This window comes from Rhinolophus ferrumequinum, chromosome 12 (assembly GCF_004115265.2).
Source record: "Rhinolophus ferrumequinum isolate MPI-CBG mRhiFer1 chromosome 12, mRhiFer1_v1.p, whole genome shotgun sequence".
NCBI classification, from domain to species: domain Eukaryota; kingdom Metazoa; phylum Chordata; class Mammalia; order Chiroptera; family Rhinolophidae; genus Rhinolophus; species Rhinolophus ferrumequinum.
The window spans coordinates 14680648-14701460 of record NC_046295.1 but is presented as its reverse complement, the minus strand read 5'-3'; positions in this window follow the sequence as shown (position 1 = coordinate 14701460).

Genomic DNA, 20813 nt, shown 5'->3' with positions numbered 1-20813 from the left:
ACCTTAAATGCAAGTCTCATTAAATATCTCCACATTGTCTTTTTAGTCTGTTGAAATGAGATCGACTATGTAACATACCCAAACCAGTAACTGTATTTACTAGGTTCCTAAATAGTTCCCCTAAATAGTTCCTAAATAGTTGTAACAGTTCCTTTCTCCCATACAATTTCTTAAAAATTTGGCCTATTACCTTAAAGTTTAAAAAATTTCACTGAAGAGACACCTTCTGTCACTCCTACTGTATATTAATCAGCAACTTCAAAACAACTCAATTCACATCATCCACAAGCACAGTAACATTTAGTAGTCTAAACATTCACACAAACCTCTGTTTAAGCTGGAAGATCTATTAGTTGGTTGTTTTACAATTTTTCCATAAAATAGGTTTTTGGAATCATCAACAACAGCAATACGTATTTCTCACTTCAGTACAGTCTAATACAGAAAAGCTTACATTTCTGAGTATTCATGAGCAAATATGGATTCTGCTTTTGTCTTGTGACACGAGAGACTCTTGAAACAATATCTCACAAATTCCTTATTAAAACTGCTCATTCTTGTTTCAGAAGTAAATTATTTTACTTCTTCCTGCTTAATATTACTTGAGTTGTATAGACTGTTTTTCCCCTTGGCACTAGGTCACTTAGTATCCCCAGGTGCCAAATTTTGAGCAATATAGCTTCATATTTCAACTTGAAATATCTATCTGGAAAACAATGGGAAAATATTCAATATATCAAGTGGAAATCCCATCGCCCACATTTTTAATTAATTTCTATCCCTCTGATCTAGATGCATAGGCTCTCTTTCCACTTCAGCCAGTGAAATGTGATGCTCTGGTGTTTTCTCGTTCTCCACACAGAGACCTGTACACTATAGAGCCATCCCCAAACCACTACTCAGTCTGGCTGAATTGATGGGAACTACACAACCAAGTATGAGATCTGTGTTAGTGCAAGTGTGTATAAGTATACGAATCAGGTAAGTCTTCTGCATCGTCTAGCTTCCATTTTGTCTTATATTTCTCAACACTCCTTTGAGGCAAAGAATATTTAAGAGCTTTTCCAATGTCTCAAAAAGTTTTTAAGAAAAGAAAAGCAATGATGGTTCAGCATTGAAAGATATTTACCTAACAGAAAGACTATTTGACAAAGCACGTCATACCAGCTTAATTGTGAATCACTGAGTGTGTGCACTGGAGCCTCAAGTATCTGGCAGAGTGGTTTTCTATTTAAAATTCCTGACATCCATACTCTGGTGCTTTGAGTTTGGCTCAACATGAGAAATCTCCTTCTTTGGATGAATTAGGTGGAATATTGGTTCTATGGGAAAAGTAATCCCTCCAAATCTGTTTATGAGGAAATTAGTATCTTGGATGTAATTTTCAGTTCCCTAAAGAAAACATCTCTTGCTAAAGGAAATAAACTGCTTTCCCAAATTTGTCAAAACTGCTTCATTATTTTCAATATTTTGCTTTAATTGTCATGTCAAATGTTACTATGAAAAGAATTTTCATTGTCATGGATAACCTATGAACCAGTGCATACAATTGAATGAGTGTTGAGACAGTAACTAGGGAAGTTGATGGATTTTAAATATACATTTCATTTATTTGAGAAAAAAAGATTTATTTTTGAAAAATAGAAAAAATAAGAGAACCTTCCAGTCTTATTAAAATATAAACTGCCTTGCAGAGCATTGTACTGTTAGGAAATTTTTCATATCATATGTATATTTGCTCACTATCAACAATTATGCTATATCATATGAGGTCGGACAATTAAGTTCACAAACTTGTTGCAATGATGGTGCTAACCTTTTTTGATATCAGAGGGATTATTCATTATGAATGTGTACTAACTGGACAAACAATTAACCAAGTTTACTGCTTGGAAATGCTGAAAAGGCTGCATTAAAAAGTTAGACGACCTGAACTTTTTGCCAACAAGTCATGGCTTTTGCATCACGACAATGCACCAGCTTACATGACACTGTCTGGGAGGGAGTTTTCAGCCAGTAAACAAATGACTGTATCGGAACACCCTCCCTACTCACCTGATCTGGCCCCCAATGAATTCTTTCTTTACCTGAAGTTAAGGGAAATATTGAAAGGAAGACATTGTGATGACATTCAGGACATCAAGGGTAATATGACAACAGCTCTGATGGCCGTCCCAGAAAAAGAGTTCCAAAATTGCTTTGAAGGGTGGACTAGGTGCTGGCATCAGTGCATAGCTTCCCAAGGGGAGGACTTCAAAGGTGACCATAGTGATATTCAGCAATGAGGCAGGTAGCACTTTTTCTAGGATGAGTTTGTGAACGTGTCAGACCTTGTATATCATAATGTTTTCTTTGTCCTGTTGATTTTATCTACATATATCTCCATTCACTTGATAGAGGTTTAAAACATCACTTCCACAAGTACAGCTCAACTTTTATTTTCTATCTTTTTATTAGTTTTGCCTCAAATTTGTCCTGTCAACTGGCAAAAATAACTCTCCAGATAAATTCACACAAAAAAACGGTTTATTCAGGAAAAAGGAAAAACCCACCACCGCAGAGCGGGAATGCACACTTCCAACCCAGGGCTCCAACCAGCTTCCACTTGAAGAAGGAAAATAATGGCCCGGTTCCAAGATGGCTATTCTATTTATTAGCATCCCTCCCCCTGAAGTTACCACAAAGTTCAACAGGAAGTCAGGGCTAGAGAGTCAACAGGGGGGGCCCAGCTTCACCCACAGTCCTCCCAGCTCCATGGTTAAGCATCCCAAGATGTCAGTTCACTTTTATCAGTCCCAATGTTGGGGGGCTAATGTTTGCTAATTTGTGCTCACTATGTATTAAACCTATGATAACCATCACATTCTTTATTACAAAGAAAAAATGTACTTTCTTCTGCCTTTCAGAGAGAATTTTTCAAATAGAAAGTAAATGCTTCACTTCTAAATGTTGAATAAAAATGTACTTAGAGAATTCTAGCCAGCTAAATTTAGAGTGCTAAACAAAGTCCAATCTAAGAATATTCTTTGGCTTTATGCCCACAGCAATTTTATTTGATTGTAAATTGGACATATTTTCCTGCTTGGTGGTTTGGTTTTGTTTTGTTTCCTTAAGAGCCTCTACAGGTTCTGATTAGCATGTAGGCAGCAGTGTTAACTCCCTGTCTTCTGAGGACAGTTGTGTCATTTCGTCAGTCATGCACCAGCACCGGAGCCCTTTCTACCCACGCCATTTTCCATGAATAACTGTGACTAGAAAGGTTAACATTTTTTTATATATAAATCAATCTTACTGAAGTACAATTTACACAGAAAAAAAAAGTACTGATATGAAGTCAACTCTTCAATGAATTTTGGCAAATATAATAACCACAGTCAAGATATTGAATATTTCTATCATCTCCAAAAGTTTTCGTGTACCAATTTACAGTTAGTATTCTCCATACCCCTCATCCCAAACAATGACTGATCTGCTTTCTGTAAATAAGGATTCGTACAGTATGTATATGACTTCTTTTGCTTAGCATAATGTCTGTGAATTTCCTCCACGTTATAGAGTCTATCAGCAGTCCATTCTTTTTTGTTGCCTGATAGCAATACATTGTTTGAATATATAATTTGTTTACCTGTTCCTCTGTTGATGAACATTTAGGTTGTTTATAGTTTGGGACTATTATGAATATGCTAGTCTTTGTATAAATATATTTTTTTCATTTTTCTTGGATACATATTTTGTTAAATTTATTTCCGAGTATTTTATGTTTTGATGCTATTACAGATGGTTTTTCCAATTGTTCATTACTAGTATATATAAATCCAATTGATTTTTATATGACTTTGTACCCTGTGATCTGTGTAAATTCTAGCAGCTTTTTGTTTGCTTTCTCAGAACTTTCTACATAAAGAATTATATCATCTGTGAAGAGAAACAGTTTATTTCTTCCTTTCCAATCTATATGGCTTTTATTTCTTTTTCTCCCATCATTGCACTGGCTAGGACCTCCATTACAATGTTTAATAGCAGTTGTAAGAATGAATATCCTTGTCTTAGTCTCAACGTTAGGGGAAAAACATTCAATGTTTTAACGTTAAATATTATGACAGCTGTAGATTTTCATGGACGTTATCTTTTTGATTGAGGAAGTTCACTTTTATTTCCTGGGTGGTGAATTTAATTTAATTAAATGCTTTTCCTACATCTGTTAAGATGATCCTATAGGTTTTTTAACATTTTAAAAACATTTAACTAGGTTGCCTACACTGATTAACACTGTAAATATACATCATATCAAAACTTCACTGGAAAAATATCACTGTCATGATGTTTTATCCTTCTTATGTATTACTTGATTCATTTTGGTAATATTCTGTTAAAAATTTTCACATCTTTGTGATAGCTGAGGCTACAGATTATAAGAGATTTTCAGAGATATTAATTCTGACGTCATTAAGTTTCTCAGAGCTGTTTTGTGGGAAAAAATAAGTAAATAAACCCATTTTGGTATAAGCCAGAATGGTTGGGATTCCTATTACATGGAGTTAATAGCATCCCTAAGTGACTCAAATGCCATGTGAGGAGTGGCTGTATTCTTGATCTACTCAAGAACATAGGAGAATCTCACTTTTTGCTTTTGTTTTAATGGCAAACAATAATCCTAGTAATTCCAATTCCAAGTGAGGATGTAAGAATGCTGCCTGGTACTTCCAAAGGAGAGTCAATCATGTTGAAGGAAGTGAAGTCAAGATCTTGTTGATTTTATGCCCCATTTATAAATATATGGAGAAGGAAGGCATTTGAGGACTGAAAAATCAAAACTAAGGTATGGTATGTTGGGACGTCTGGAAAGGCATTACTAACAAATAATAATTTTAAAGCTACTTTTAAACTCCTGAGAATTTTCTTGCTCAGAAACAAGTATAAATATAACATCAGTTGGCTTTTTGCTATACAGTGTTTTCTAAAAACCTTTAAAGGACACTAAATTGCACTAGTAAACTTTGAGAGGAAAAACAGCTCTTGAAAATAACTAGGCTATCGTTTTAAGGGCAAGAATTTTGTGAATTGAAACGCTCAGGCTTAGTGTGATCACATAAATACCAATACTAGAAAGAAGAATGAATTTGAGAAGATTTAAAGGACCAAAGCAAGTTTAACTAAAACATTAAAAATATGACAAAAAGTGACACATGCAGACTTGGAAAGAATGTTTAACAGGAAGAAATAAATGAAACTAATTTAAAAAAAAGTTAGGATGCACTTATTGGCATTTTTGAAGATGCAGTCATGTAGGAAACCTGTTTAAACTGATAAAACAGAGCCAAGGGTTTTGTACACAATCGGAAGAAGAGACAAGTGCTTCTTCCAATTAATTGGCAGAGCCTGCTTCAATACTGATTAGGTCTCCCACACAGTGAGAAATGAAGGAAACCAAAGGAGTCGTGGTGACCAGATACTAGAAAATGAAAATGAAGTGAGGCAGGAAATTTAGAGAAGTTGTTTTGTAACTTACAGAACTACAGTTCTATAACATTTTCAGAGAGTAATTTGTCTCTAGCCAGTATCCCACTCTTCAAAATAAAAACAAAATCGTTTTAACTGTTACTTTAACTTGTGTAACAACACTGTACATTTTAGAAAGTATGTTCAGCGAGACATTATCCCAGTTGACATTCATATCTCATTTGACACCAATGAGGTAAAGAGCATGAATATCATTGGACAGATGAGGAAGCTAAAGTCAGAGAGGAAATAAAATTACGAGATCACTGTTCTTATGCTGTGACAATAACCGCAAAAATGACAATTCCACCATTTATTGACCATCTGCCAGATGGCAATAATTATGGTAACCATTTTAAATATAATATCTCATTCAATCCTAATCAGAATTTTGCAGGATACATATTATTGGTCCCATATTACATGTTCAAAATCACATAGTTCCTAAGTTATAGACTCGGAATTCAAGCCCATGTCTGCTTGAATGTGAATGCTGTGCATTGAAAAGCAAAAAAAAAAAAAAAAAAATTGGGTCTTCATATTACTCTGCTAAATTAATGACTTCTTTACCCCACTCTTTTAAAATTGTGTATCTACATATTTTGCAAATATTTATTTACATATATCATACATACATAGTCATATAATAAACACAAGTATAATACTTGTACACATCAATATTTTTAAAGGTCCATTTAATGCCTTTAATAGGTTTTATTTAATCTATTTTAATGGGATTAAAAGCAAATCCATGACTTTCTTCACTTTTATTATGTAAGGCCATTTGTCATTTGTTCCATAAACTTATGCGAATGAATTTGTATCTGCAAAGATATACGTACATGCTACAAGCTCTGATTTTCACACCCCGGAATCCTGCTAAACAACTTCTATTCTGTTCTAAAAAGTCTGATAAATAGTAAACTATTTGTTAAATAAAAGGAAGTCGAAAAAGAAGTACAACTTGATTTTGACCATTACTGCATCACTAATAATATCAATGTAACTTTTCAATTTAATCATTTATGGAATGTCTAGGTCATATTAAATATTGTGCTACAAAGATAAATAAGATATAACCTTTGTCCTTAAAGACCTAAGGGTCAAGTCTATGAAATATGCATACATGGACAATTCCAAGTCAACCAGATGAAACCTGTATCATAGGCATCAGGGTACTTTGGGAACTTGGAGGAAAGTGACAAAACAATCAGGTAGAATCAAGGAGGTATTGCTGGAGATAATGTTTGAAGCAAACAAAAGACCAGTAGAAATGAGCCAGCAAAGAAGGGACAATGTAGTCTTGAAGAAAGGCGTACAACCTGGAAACCTTTTCCACCCTTCCTCCTATAACACTAAGCTTATACATGCACTGAAGAGGCAGAACAAGCCATCACCCCTTAGAAAGCCAATTTAGTTCAGAGAACAAGTTTTACTTCCAATGGCCTTAGTCTTTCATTTATATTCAACTTAAATTTAGCCTATTCTCTTTCTATGATCATGTCCTCAATCCTCAGACTCTTATTAGAAGGTTATCGCTCAGATTTTTTTTTAATAATTATATTGAAGATAGAAAGTTACGTGCAGGCAAAAGAAAAAAGAAGAAGAGAAGAAGAAAAGAAAAATGTTGTACAAGATGCTGAAAAACATAAATATTAGACATTCTTTTCAAGTCCCAGAGGCCTTCTTTGATAATAAAAGCCAGCCTTCAGGATGTCATCATGGATAAGCCAAATTTTAATACCTCAATTTTAGTTGAAATTTTAACCCAAAAAAATCATATGTGAAAAGAGTTGTTTATCTCTGCTTAGTAAATTGACAAAAACATGTATTAAACACCAGAAAGGGAAGTCACTTGAATTATTTAGCTCCCAGCTGAGAGTATCTCAGATCTAAAATGCATCACTCTCATATAGTAACAGTACCTATGCTCTCGGCTGTCTTTTAAAAATCTCATAATAATCTCTTTTATTTGAAATAAACACTCTGCCTTTCAAAATCGCTATGTACCTATGATAAAAAAGTTTTAGCAATGGTTGCTATCTCTAAGCAATGACTCTCTTCATCCATCTGTTACCATTTCTGTCTGCTGAATGAGGAAAGCCATCGCATGGCCAGCCTTGGAATTATGATTTAGCGTTGAAGAACAAGATACTTCATAGTTACAGTGACCGTATATTCCTAAGTTGCAGGACAGTCCTGATGGCAAATATGTTCCCTATTGCACCTGTCAGAAAATTAATACATGTTCCTTCATAAGTCTTGATTTGGGATTCTGAAACTTCAGATTTCCATAATGAGAAAGAGTGCAGATAGTGGAACGGGACTACCTGGGTTCTGATCCCAGCTCCAACACTTACAACGCAATCTTAGGCAACCACTTTTGTAACTTTTCTATTCTCTGTTTCTATGAGTTTAGCTGTTTTGATTAGATTCCACATGTAAGTGATACCACGCAGTATTTGCCTTTCTCTGTCTGACTTATTTTACTTAGCATAATACCCTCAAGTTTCAGGCATGATGTTGCAAATGGCTGGATGTCAATGTTTCTCATGGCTGAATAACTGTGTATTTATACTACATTTTCTTTATCCATTCATCCATTGGTGGACACTGAAATTGTTTCCGTATCTTGGCTATTGTGAATAATGCTGCAATAAACAGATATATCTTCTCATATCCTGTTTTCATTTCCTTTGGATAAACAACCAGAAGTGAACTTGCTGGATCATAAGGTAGTTCTATTTTTAATTTTCTTAGAAACCTCCATACTGTTTTCCATAGTGGCTGCACCAGTTTATATTCCCACTAGCTGTGGACAACTGTTTCCTTTTTTGCACATCCTCACCAAGACTTGTTATCTATTTTCTTATCCTTAATAATTTAATCCATTTACCGTCCTCTCTCCCACTGACCAGGAGAAGGCAATAAGTCAAAACTGGTGGAAAATACATATTGGCATAGTACTTTATAATTTACAGTGTGCCATCATATACATTAATTCTTTGATCCTACCTGGAGGTAGGTACTACTTTTATTACCATCCTGATTTTACTTTTGACAGAAGTTAGGTTGAGAGGTTAAGTGACTTGCCCAAAGACAATTTAGTTCAGAGAACAAGTTTTACTTCCAATAGGTATAAAACCAAGTTATCCGCTTCAAGATAATGATATAATTAAAATACAATAGCGAAGATATAGGTATATTCTATATATAAGACTCTACATCTATTAACAACTTTATTCCTCATTTTTTAAAAAAATCCTATGAAGTTTGTGCTACTATTATACCCATTTTTTTCATATAAATGACAAAATGGATTGTCTAAGGCCACAGAGCTATTAATCACCAGAAGTAGCTTCAACATGGACACTGCTAGTTCAGTCAGGGCTTTTTACTGCGTATTGCATTTCTCCCAGCTCTGTCTGTCTCTCATATATGATTTTAAAAAGATGAACAAAAGAAAGACAAGTCAACTAAATACTAATTGTTCATCTTTTGCTGTCAAACCCACAAGAGTGCCCCGTATCTTATGAAATGCATTAAGTGTAGTCTATTGGGCAATTCAGACATTTATTAAAGAGGGGGAAATGACTTCAATAAATACATTCTTATCAGTCCACTTGTCTTCTTTCTTAAGTCTTCCCTTTAATCCTACCATTTTCTTGACTCGGTATCTTAAGCACTCATTTCCAAGCCCTACATTGCAACCATCCTCAGTTATACTACCCCCTTTTCCCTCTCTACTTTTTGTTTAAACCATGTATAAGTTCAATATTACTCGTCATATGGTAATATGCTCTAAGACTGTTCTTATATTGTGTTAAATGAGAATCCTTGAATGTATATACCTCTGATGATTGGACATATTTAGGTGTTCAAAAGCTACTTCATTAATGAATAAGATATTCACAGATGTTTGCATTTCAATGAGAAACCCAAAGGAGTTTCAGTATCAAAATAATACTTACAGGAAGTAATCTTTCCTGACTTAAAAATAAAAACAGTTCAATTGTCTCCAAGTTGAAAAGAGATTACAAAGTCAGAGTCAACAAGAAAAGCAATCTGTGTTGATTCTCTTGATATGTCTTGACCTAAAACTAAGGATGAATGTGGGGAAAAAATGTCATAATGAGGTATTAGGTTGGTGCAAAAGTAATTGCGGTTTAAAAGGTTAAAAATAATTGCAAAAACCACAATTACCTTTGTACCAACCTAATAGATGAAAAGCGGCTAGGTAATAGATGCAAGGCTGCAGAAGAAAGGCTAACTGGTGGGGGCAGGGGGGAGGAGGGGGAAGGAATCTCAGCCCTTCTGAAACTTATCACAGGACCTCAAGAAGGGATGGATGGTTGGTGGTCTAAAATTCGGCTAAGACGGTCTGTGACCACCTAGCACCAATGTGGACATGGACTTGCCTGGGCTCTGACCCCAACACTCATCATACATTCCCTGCGCGGTAAAAGACACACCCTGCATCGCTGTTGTCAGAAACAGAATGACCACAAAAGAACACAAAATGGCCCCCAAAGCCCTTCCAGGAAACCACTGCCCTTTCCCAGGATACCTTGAATATTTCTCCTGCACATTTGAAAGTACAGCCCCTAATGAAAGAACACCGATAACAGGTTTAAGCACAGCAGGGCAGGGCTGCTCTGTCTATGGACTAAACTGCTTCTTCCTTCTCTGCTTGAATAAACTGATCCTTACTTTACTTATATTTTGACTGGTGCTTAATTTAGCTCCTGGGTGCTGCAAAAATCCCACTGGTCAAGGCTTTCTCTTGGCCTTCCTGGGTGGAGGCAAGCCTAGCCTTTTGCAATAATAACACAATTGGATTATCTGGCACCATTTTAATAAAAAGCCTGAAATCAAAGATTGAGACCTATTTTCTTGTTTAAAGTCACCCAAAGGCAAATTAACTTGATCATTTGATCTCAACGGTGTGGTATGCTTTGCGTATGACTCAAACACCATTTGCAATTGAATTATTTTTCCATTTTATGCTAACTCATCTTTGAATATCACAAAAAATGAGGAAAAAATGTGAAACTTTACAAAGACTAAGAGTGGGAGGGAGAGTGCTTTGATTTGTATTTTCTATTTATGGATCACTCTCTGTACAGGTTTGGCATTCGTTCCCAAAATCCCTAACTTTCCCCAACCAAATGCATCCAGAAATGCATACCTCTTAAGTGGCATTATACCACAGAAACATTTCAGTATAAATATATTATTAATAATCTTACAATTTCAGCTAAGCTTCGAATTCTTATTGGTTTTCTTGATGGGTTTTTCCTCCTTAATTACCTGCTTCAAAGATTTTTCTTTTTGTGTCTGTCTTTCCTTGTGTTCTCTGGAGGCCTTGTAATTAGAGCTTGAAGTACCTCCACACCAAATAGGAAACCAAAAAAATCTTGCTTGATTTCAGGTTTTTGTAAAAATCTGAAACTTGGAACGGAGTTTATCAAAAGTTTTCTTGAGGTAGACAAACTTTTCAGCAAGTTTTGTGCAAATCTGGGATGAATTCAAAGTCAGCCGGAGCCAATTAATTTTTTGGCAGGGAAAACTGTAACATATGATGGCTGGGTCTATGCTAGATGGCTTTATATAACAATGGGTGACTTTGGATGGATCTGGCTTTGAACGTATTGGCGCTTTCCACCCACAGGCGCAAAATGTGATTCAGGGCTTGCAGAATTTTGTCCTCTCAGATTTCTTGCAGGCAGTTTTGTCTGCTGCCATTTTATTTCCCAGGCAGAACATGTCTTGATTAGGTACTGAACATTTTCCCATTTGTGTTAATATTGGAATTTATTTTCCTTTAAAAAGATGAGGATTAATTAGTGACATAAACAGGGACAGATCATAAAAGGGAAAAAGTTCCCAACTACAAGTGCTATGAGGGCAGGAACTTCTGTTCTATTTACAGCTCCTAAAACAGTGTTTAGAATGTAGTAGGTGCTCAATGAATATTTGTTGAATTGTAATAGTGACACTATATCTTCTATTTTGAGATTGAAACCTCTGGTGTAATTTGATTTGACAGTGTGGTTTGGCTTGGGACTTTTTGGAAGATTTTCTTTTCTTTGCTTCTGTTCCTTCCTGCCAAACCTTAATCACTCTGTTTACTATACATTTATTATACATACCAGTTTCAATGTTTCTGTTTACTTCCAGTGTGGTATAGGCCTGGTCCAGTGACTCTGGAGTGGTTTTTGCATCTATATGGCATCCACTCATGTCCCTGAGGCAGGCCAGCTTCTGGGAAACGCTTTTTCCTAGGGTTGCCGGACCAACTTTTCCTTTCATTTATTCTGCCGCCAGCCTCTGGGAAGTGCCTTTTTTCAGGAATTGCCTGACCACCTTCTCCTTTCCTTTGTTCTGCCTCTCTTTTCATGCCTATAAAACATTTTGGTGGTATTAAGCGGGAAGGCAGTCTTTGTGACAAGGAGTCCACTGTCTCCTCTTTATGCTCGCATTTTGGAATAAACCTGCTTTTCCTCCACCAACCTCACCTCTCAAGTTTACAAGCAGCCGGATCTTTTGCACAGTAATAGAATGAATAAATAATGACTTATGCCTCCAAAGATACCACATCAGTAGAATGAAGGGGAAAAGAGTTTCCCCAGTATCTCCTCAAACTTCTTAGGCTGTCTATTACTAAAAGTGTTTATAATTTTCCCCTCAAATATTCAGTTTACCAGACAACCACAAGATTACGAAGAAGTCTATGCCATAGCTAAGTATGCATTTGCTTAAATATAATAATAGTGATATTGGTGGGCACATAATAGCAGAAGCAATCCTTGGAGTAATTGTATGATTCTCATTATGAAACATAATTACAAACACTTATAATATGTTTTTATTTTGTCTCTTTTAAAATACCAAGAGACTAAAGAAACATATATATGAGGAATTCAAGTCAGAGAGAGAATATGGTTACCCAAAGTCATACAACTGACTAGGGGAAAAACAGGTATATGGCTAGGTCATTTGGTTTTAGGTCAAGTGTTATTTTCACTCTATCATGGGTGAAATTTTTCCTTCCCTCACTTCCTTTCCTGCACACAACATATACTTCAAAATATTTTGGTTTATTTTATCCTGTCACTAGAGTGGATCTTTGAACTCCTGAAAAGAATTACACCACAGAAAAACAACAATAAAAAATTCACTTCTGGCCGGCCCGGTGGCTCAGGCGGTTGGAGCTCCGTGCTCCTAACTCCGAAGGCTGCCGGTGCGATTCCCACATGGGCCAGTGGGCTCTCAACCACAAGGTTGCCAGTTCGAGTCCTGCAAGGGATGGTGGACTGTGCCCCCTGCAACTAAGATTGAACACGGCACCTTGAGCTGAGCTGCCACTGAGCTCCTGGATGGCTCAGTTGGTTGGAGGCATCTCAACCACAAGGTTGCCAGTTCGACTCCCACAAGGGATGGTGGACTGTGCCCCCTGCAACTAGCAACGGCAACTGGACCTGGAGCTGAGCTGCGCCCTCCACAACTAAGATTGAAAGGAAAACAACTTGTCTTGGAAAAAAGCGCTGGAAGTACACACTGTTCCTCAGTAGTCCTGTTCCCCTTCCCCCAATAAAAAAAATCTTTAAAAAAAAAATTCACTTCCCTTTACAAAATATGTGTTGCTTTACTTTCCTGCAACTGTGTGCCCTCCCTTCAGAATATTCAGCTATTTTATAGTTGTCCAAGCATCACTAAAAAGACCATGCATTCATGTGGTCTATCATTACCCTCAAACTTTGATTTTGCTCAGACTTAGAGGCACCAAGACTTTCAGGTTCAGCATATCCTCCTAGGGCTCACATGCATACACTTTGAAATGTCCAGAGCTTAAAGAATAACTCTTGAAATCGTTCCAAGTAAAGATCCCAGTTATTTACTGTGGGGCAGTGAGACATCATATTGGTCCCCTTTTCTATCAGTCTCTGTCCTTACACAGTATCCCTACTTCGTGTTTAACTCATTTTGTCTTGTAAGTCCTTGACCCAAGTGTATCAAGACAATACAATTTGAAAGTTACTATATAGGCAAGATAGTTAATGCTACTCAATAATTAATAATAGTACATTACTATTTTTGCACCCAGCATAAGCCTCAGAAATAGAACATGAGAGAGAAAATTAGTCTGGTCACTGGAAAAATCAGAAAAAAAAACAGTCAATTATTTGGAACTGTGAAATTAACCAGAAGAATTCTCCATCACACCAATGATTTCCTCTTTTATATTCTAAAGAGTCAGATGTTACTGAACCCCACACACCATCTCCATATACCAGCATCACTACCTATATTCACTCCATTATTCAACCATGGTTTCATAAAGCAAGTACTTAGACAATGTATTTATTCAGTCCCGGAAGCTTTGTATTTATTCACCAATGTGTTAATAATCATCCAGTATGTACCTGTACAATATTTACACTATCCTAGGTGCTGGGGATACAACTGTAAATAAGACAGACTCAGAGGTCCTATACTGTGGAACTTAGGTCCTATACTGTGGAACTTAGATTTTATTATTTTTCACCTTTTAAAATTGTTCACCCTTTTAAAATTTTTTAATTACAGTTGATATTCAATATTATTTTATATTAATTTCATATGTACAGCATAGTGGTTAGACATTTATATAATTTAAGAAGTGACTCCCTGACTATTCTAGTACTTACCTGGCACTATACATAGTTATTACTATATCATTGACTATATTCCCTATGTTGTACTTTACATCCCCATTTTGTGACTACCAATTGTACTTCTTAATCCCTTTACCTTTTCACCCAGACCCCAAACCTCTCCCATCTATCACACCAACAAATCTAGTACTCATCTGACACCAAACATAGTTATTACAATATTATTCACTATATTCCTTATGCTGTACCCTACCTCCCTATAATTTGTAACCAACAACCAATTTGTATTTCTTAATCCCTTCCCCTTTTTTCACCCACACCTCCAGTCCCCTCCCATCTGGCAACCATCAAAATGTTTTCTGTATCTCTGAGTTTGTTTCTGTTTTGCTTGTTTATTTTGTTTTTTAGATTCCACATATAACTGAAATTATACTCCATTGTCTTTCTCTGTCTGACATAGTCCACTCAGCACAATACCCTCCATGTCCATCCATGTCACCACAGATGGCGAAAACCCATTCCCTTCCATGGCCAAGCAATATTCCACCACGTATATGTACCACCTCTTCTTTATCCATTCTTCTGTCGACAGATACCCAGGCTGCATCCACATATGGCCGTTGCAGACAATGCTCCCATGAACATATGGATGCACACACATCCTCTTGAAGCAGCATTTTGGGTTTCTTCGGACAAATACCTAGAAGTGGGATTTCTGGGTCCTTCTCTGTCTCTTGTTATAGCCTTTGTTTTGAAGTCATTTTGTATGGTATAAGTATTGCTACTCCAACTTTCCTTTTTTCTTTTTCATTTCCATTTTCATTAAAAATAGTTTTTCATCCCTTTACTTTCAGTATGTGTGTGTCTTTTAATCTGAAGTGAGTCTCTTGTAGCAACATATGTAAGTGTTTTGTTTTCTTATGCACTCTGCCTTCCTATGTCTTTTGATTGGAGCTTTTAATCCATTCACATTAAAAGTAATTGTTGATATATATGTAGTTATTTCCATTCTATTATTCATATTTTTTATCTTTTTTTTTTCTTCGTATTAAAGAAGTCCCTCCAAGATTCTTTGTAATTCTGGTTTGGTGTCGATAAACTTCTTTAGCTTTTTCTTATCTGGGAATCTCTTTATCTCTCCTTCAATATTAAATAATAACCTTTCTGGGTAGAGTATCCTTGGATGTAGGTCCTGGCTGTTCATCACATTGAATATTTCTTGAGAATCCCTTCTAGCCTGCAAAGTTTCTGTTGAGAAATCAGCTGACAATTTTATGGAAGTTTCTTTATAATGTACTAGTTGCCTTTCTCTTGCTGCTTTTAGGATTCTCTCTTCGTCTTTAACCTTTGCTATCCTAATTATAATATGTCTAGGTGTGGGCCTGTTTGGGTTCATCTTGTTTGGGACTCTGAGCTTTCTAGACTTTTATGTCTATTTCCTTCACCAGTTTAGGAAAGTTTTCAGTCATTATTTTTTCAAATAGTTTCTCAATCCCTTGCTTTCTCTCTTCTCCTTCTAGTACCCCTATTATGCGAATGTTGTTATGCTTGATGTCCCAGAGGTCTCTGAAACTCTCCTCGTTTTTTTAAATTCTGTTTTCTTTTTGCTGTTCTGATTGGGTGTTTTATACATTGTCTTCCAAACTGCTGATTCGATCCTCTGCTTCATCTAGTCTGCTGGCAGTTCCTTCCTGCGCATCTTCCTTTCAATGATTGTATTCTTCACTTCTGACTGCGTCTCTTTTACACTTCCTATGTCCCTCTTTATGCTTGCTGTCACTTTGTTGAAGTTCTCACTAAGTTCCTTGCGCATCCTTATAAACATTGTTGTGAACTATGTCTCTGGTAGGTTGCTTGCCTCCATTTTGTTTAGTTCTTTTTCTGGAGTTTTCTCTTGTTCTTTCCATTTGGGATATATTTCTCCATGTCCTCATCTTGGCTGCTTCTCTGTGTTTGTTTCTATGTGTTAGGTAGATGTGCTATGTCTCCCAGTCTTGGATGGATGGCCTTACATAGTAGGTGCCAGGTGGAGCCCTGGCACAGTCTCACTGGTCAACTTCTCTTGATGCCCTGGAGGTCCCTTGTGTGGGTCGTGTGTTCCCTAATGTTATAGTTGAGCCTCGATTTCTGTTGGGATGTCATTGGGATTGACCCACAGGCTGACTGGCTTTGGGGTTTAGCCATGTCCACAGTTTATGGTCTGTTGTGTGGAGGGCTTACCCCATTGAGTGGGATTTGTTCCAGTGGGCTCTGGTGTCTGTTGAGACCACCCTTTGCATGTGCCACTTGTGGAGCTAATTGGGCAGTACTCTGTTGAGGTGTGAAGCCAATCTCCAAGTGTGTTGTTTCTGGAGCCTCTCGTGAGGGGCCTAGGGCAGGCCCAGATCACCTACTGTCTGTGACCAAATGAAGACTATCTGGTAGGAGTTATAAAGTGTTCCATGGTTTTTTGCTGTCTGTACTGGACCAGGAGAATCATGGAAGTGGCCACACTGCAAACCAAGGACGGCTGCCACAAGTACAGGGTGTGGAATAGTCATGCAAAAAGCCAGGACACCCCAAGCCCTGATGCCACCTGCGGGCCCACTTAATGTTCAGCCACTGATAAAGCCTCATGCAATATGCAAGTTGGGTGAGGCAGAGTCTCAGGGAATGTCTAGGTTGGGAAGAAATGTGCCCACCGGGTTAATATAGATTCTGGTTTGGGGCCAGTGCTGGGTCTGGAGCTACTCAGCAAAAGCCTCAGAGCACACTAATGCCAGTTGCCACCAACCTGGGTCCTCCGAACTCCAGTAGTTCTCCAAGAAAGAATGCAATGTGGGTGGGGATGGCTGCTCACCAAAACAGTTCCTTTGGCATTGAGGGTGTTAGATGCAGCAGGGTCCCAAAGGAATTCAGATTCAGATTTGTCCACGTGGGGAAGAGTTCAACACAGGAAAGATGGCATTCGCCTGCCAGCTGCACTGGAGAAGGACTCATCACAGGGAAAATGGCAACTGTCCTCCAGTCCTCACTTCAAAGTCACATACCTCAATTGTCCCCCATATGCCTCTGACATGCCCTGTGTCACAGTCCCTCCTCCAGATCCTAAGATGAGTGCCTGTGAGTAAGTAAGTCCTTGCATGGGCTGTTTAAGAGGACATCTGGGTTTTCCACAGCCTTCCATCCACCCAGATGGTCAGATCCTCATTGCTTTTCACAGCCAGATGTTGTGGGGTCTCCTCTTTCCAGCACCAGTATTCCAGTACTGGCTCCTCTCAGGGGAACCTCTGTGCCCGAGATATCCTGATTCTCAACAGCCACACAGAGATTTGGGGCCAGCCTGTTTCACATCTCTGCCCCTCTTACCAGTATCGATGTGACTTCCTTGTATCCTTAGTTATAATACATCTGTTCAACTAGACTTCAGATGGTTCTCTGGGTTGATTGTTTTATAATTTATTTTTCATCTTAATGTGTTATAGAAGGAAGCAGGCATAGTGTTTATCTACTCTTCCATCGTGGATCTCCAGCTCAGATTTTATTTTTTCTGTCCCATTCTATTTCTCTTCTCCTTCTGTGACTTCAGTTTCTTGTATGTTAAATCATATAATATTGTTAGCATATTTTTAAGGCTCTGTTAATTTTATGTCAGTCCTTTTACTCTCTACTCATGACATTGATACTTTGTATTAATCCGTCTTCAAATATACTTACTCTTTTTCTTGTCACCTTCAGTGTGCAGTTATTGTATATTGCAGTTATTGTATATTTAAGCTCTAGAACATCATTTTTATTTAGTTTCTATTTCTCTGCTGAGATTCTTCATCATTTCATTAATTATACATGTATCTCCCTTTATATCCTTAAAAATATTTACAATAGTTGCATTAAAGTCCTTTTCTGATAATTGCAACACCTGGGTTATTACAAGATCAATTTATATTAGCTTCTTTCTTCTTGAGCATGGGTCACATTTTCGTTTCTTCACATGTATTTTTTTCACATACCAGATATTATGGATAATACATTGTAGAAATTAGACATTCATATGTTACTGTGAAGAGTGATTTTTTTCTTCTAGAAGCAGATAACTTGGCTGGATTTAATGCAAATTCTGTCCTCTTGCAGAGACCATCACCTGATACTTCTCCATAGTTCTTTCAACTTCCAGATGCTACTTTTTTTTTTTTTTTTTTTTTTTTGCTGGACCCCATAGGAATTTCTCCAGGCATGCCAACTAGTTTAGCCAGTTTAGGAGCCAGCTAAGCATTTCAGTGGATTTTATATACACGTTTGGGGGGTGAACCACATTGTCTCTCTTCCTTCTGGAATTTCTCCCTAATATCTGACTATTTTTCTAGTCCCAAACTCTGTTCTGTGATGCCTCAAGCAAGTAAGACAGTGGCTTTCTGCCTTCAGAGACTTGGTAGGCTTGTACTCAAGCAAAAAGCTTTAAAATAGCAAATCTCACCTGTTATACTTCATCTTTCAAGGGTAAGCCTAAATATTGTACTAGCTTTTGATCATTATCTGCTGCCTTCAAGTTGTTTGGTATATATATTTACATATACACACACATATATACATATAGGAATATATCTACATACATTATTTCTAGATTTTGTAATACTTATCTGTTAGAGAGCTGTTCAAACCAAATTATTCCACCATTATTTAAAACAGTAAACACAAACTATACCACCAAAATACTGTCATTTTTTTTGAAATTAGTCTTATTAACTTGCTATTCCCAGGGCCAAAGATGTTTCCTGCCATATATTAGCTGATAATTAAATGTTTGTTGGATTGAATATTTCATTTTGACTTCTAGGTTCATAGTTATTTGTTCAAGTGTGTAATAAGCCATTATAAATAATTACACACACATTGTTTGACATGAATGAGACTTTCAAGAAGATATACCAAGAGAAAAAAGGACTATATTTGAGTCTCTGGAAAGCTCAAAAAAAATAGACAGAATTTGGGTATCAAAAGGTAGTGAATAACTTGGGAGGTACATATTTTATAGCAGGAAATTTCCCAAGGTGCATCTTCATAAACAAAAGAGAAAAAAATGAAGGAAAGAAAAAGGTCTTTTCTTAAGATTCTATTATCTGTCAGAGATAAATAGGTACCAAAATCAGATAAGCCTTGACTTACAAAACTGCTCCCCAAGTCTTCTTATTCTGTTTGTAACACAATACAATAAACCTAGGGCTGACCAAGACTTTGAAGAAAATTCCAGTCATACCCTCAGGGTACTAATTAGAATCTCCTTTAAGACCAGGTTTATCTATGCTAAAATGGTAATGTCAGTGTTAATCCAAGTCACAATCGCTTGGGGTTGGACACACACACACACACACACACACACACACACACAACCCGGGCTTGAACGTGGTCATTTTCTCTCAGTGGAGTGAGGGTATTTGTAGTCTATGCATACCAGCATAACTCCTTGCCATAATACTCAAAGCAATTCAGTATTCTTAGTGGAGAACGGTTATTTATCAATAACTTCCTAAACATGATACACAGAGGAATAAAACACCAAACATTAGGGATTTCAAGGTGAGGTTTTTATTTTGTATAGGCTGTTAAGAAAACAATCAGTTTTACCATCAGAAAAGACCTTTATTCTCTTTCCGTAGAGAAAAATAACCTCCCACCTGCTGTGAAACATACTTAATTGAGGAGATCCGGACTGTACTGCTTATACTTGTGGCATATCACTTGAACTTTTGACTAAGTGTCATTCTTCTAACATTATCACAGAATCCTAGCTCATTATGAGAACAGAGCTGCTAATAAAGAGGAATTACTTAGTAATTACATTTTTATTTAGAATTTTAAACGTGAGCATTGTTATTTTGGGAAGCACCTCAATAATAATTTCTCCACATGTATTTATCTAAAAAGATTCAATTAACTCTTTATTATCAGGGCAAACCTCAGTTGGTTGCCCTTTTGGTAGCACTGTTTCATGCGTAGAATTATTTTAGAACAGAGTGTTCAAAGCTGTAATTGTCAAATGTGTACACACACACACATCCTATTGATTCTGTTTTCCTGGAGGACCCTGACTTATTATAAAAATTTATATATGTGGAAAACCTGCAAATTTCTGGATCACTCCTTGGATTATAGTCTCAATTCAGTTCAACAAACATGTATAGATTGCCTATGAACTAAATATTGAAACCCCGTACTAGATACCTGTGAGGATACAAAGATTAATAGCACATAATTCTCTTACCTCGAAGGGGCTTACCATCTAGAAGGAAAGAAAAAAATGATTCCACAACTTTCTTTAATGCAAGAAGGACCATAGTAAATATTTTAACCAAGTTTCAAAGCAAAAGCCATAAAATGACAGAAGCGAGAATAACTAATTTCCACAAGATAATAGAAGCCATGGCATTTTATGTGAGCAAGAATTCAATATATTGTGGAACCCACCACACTAAACTTTATTTTTGCTTCAGTGCTTAGAATGAAATGAAATGTTACATAATGTAAGTTTAGACAATGCTGAGGTGATCTTGGTGGAACTGAAGCACGCTTTAGAGACAAAATTATTACATAGCACCAAAATGCATTTCCTTCTTCTGGTCACACAACCAGTCTATATTTCTCTGCTTTCTCCTTCAGTTAGAAGGGATGGGTAACTGAGTT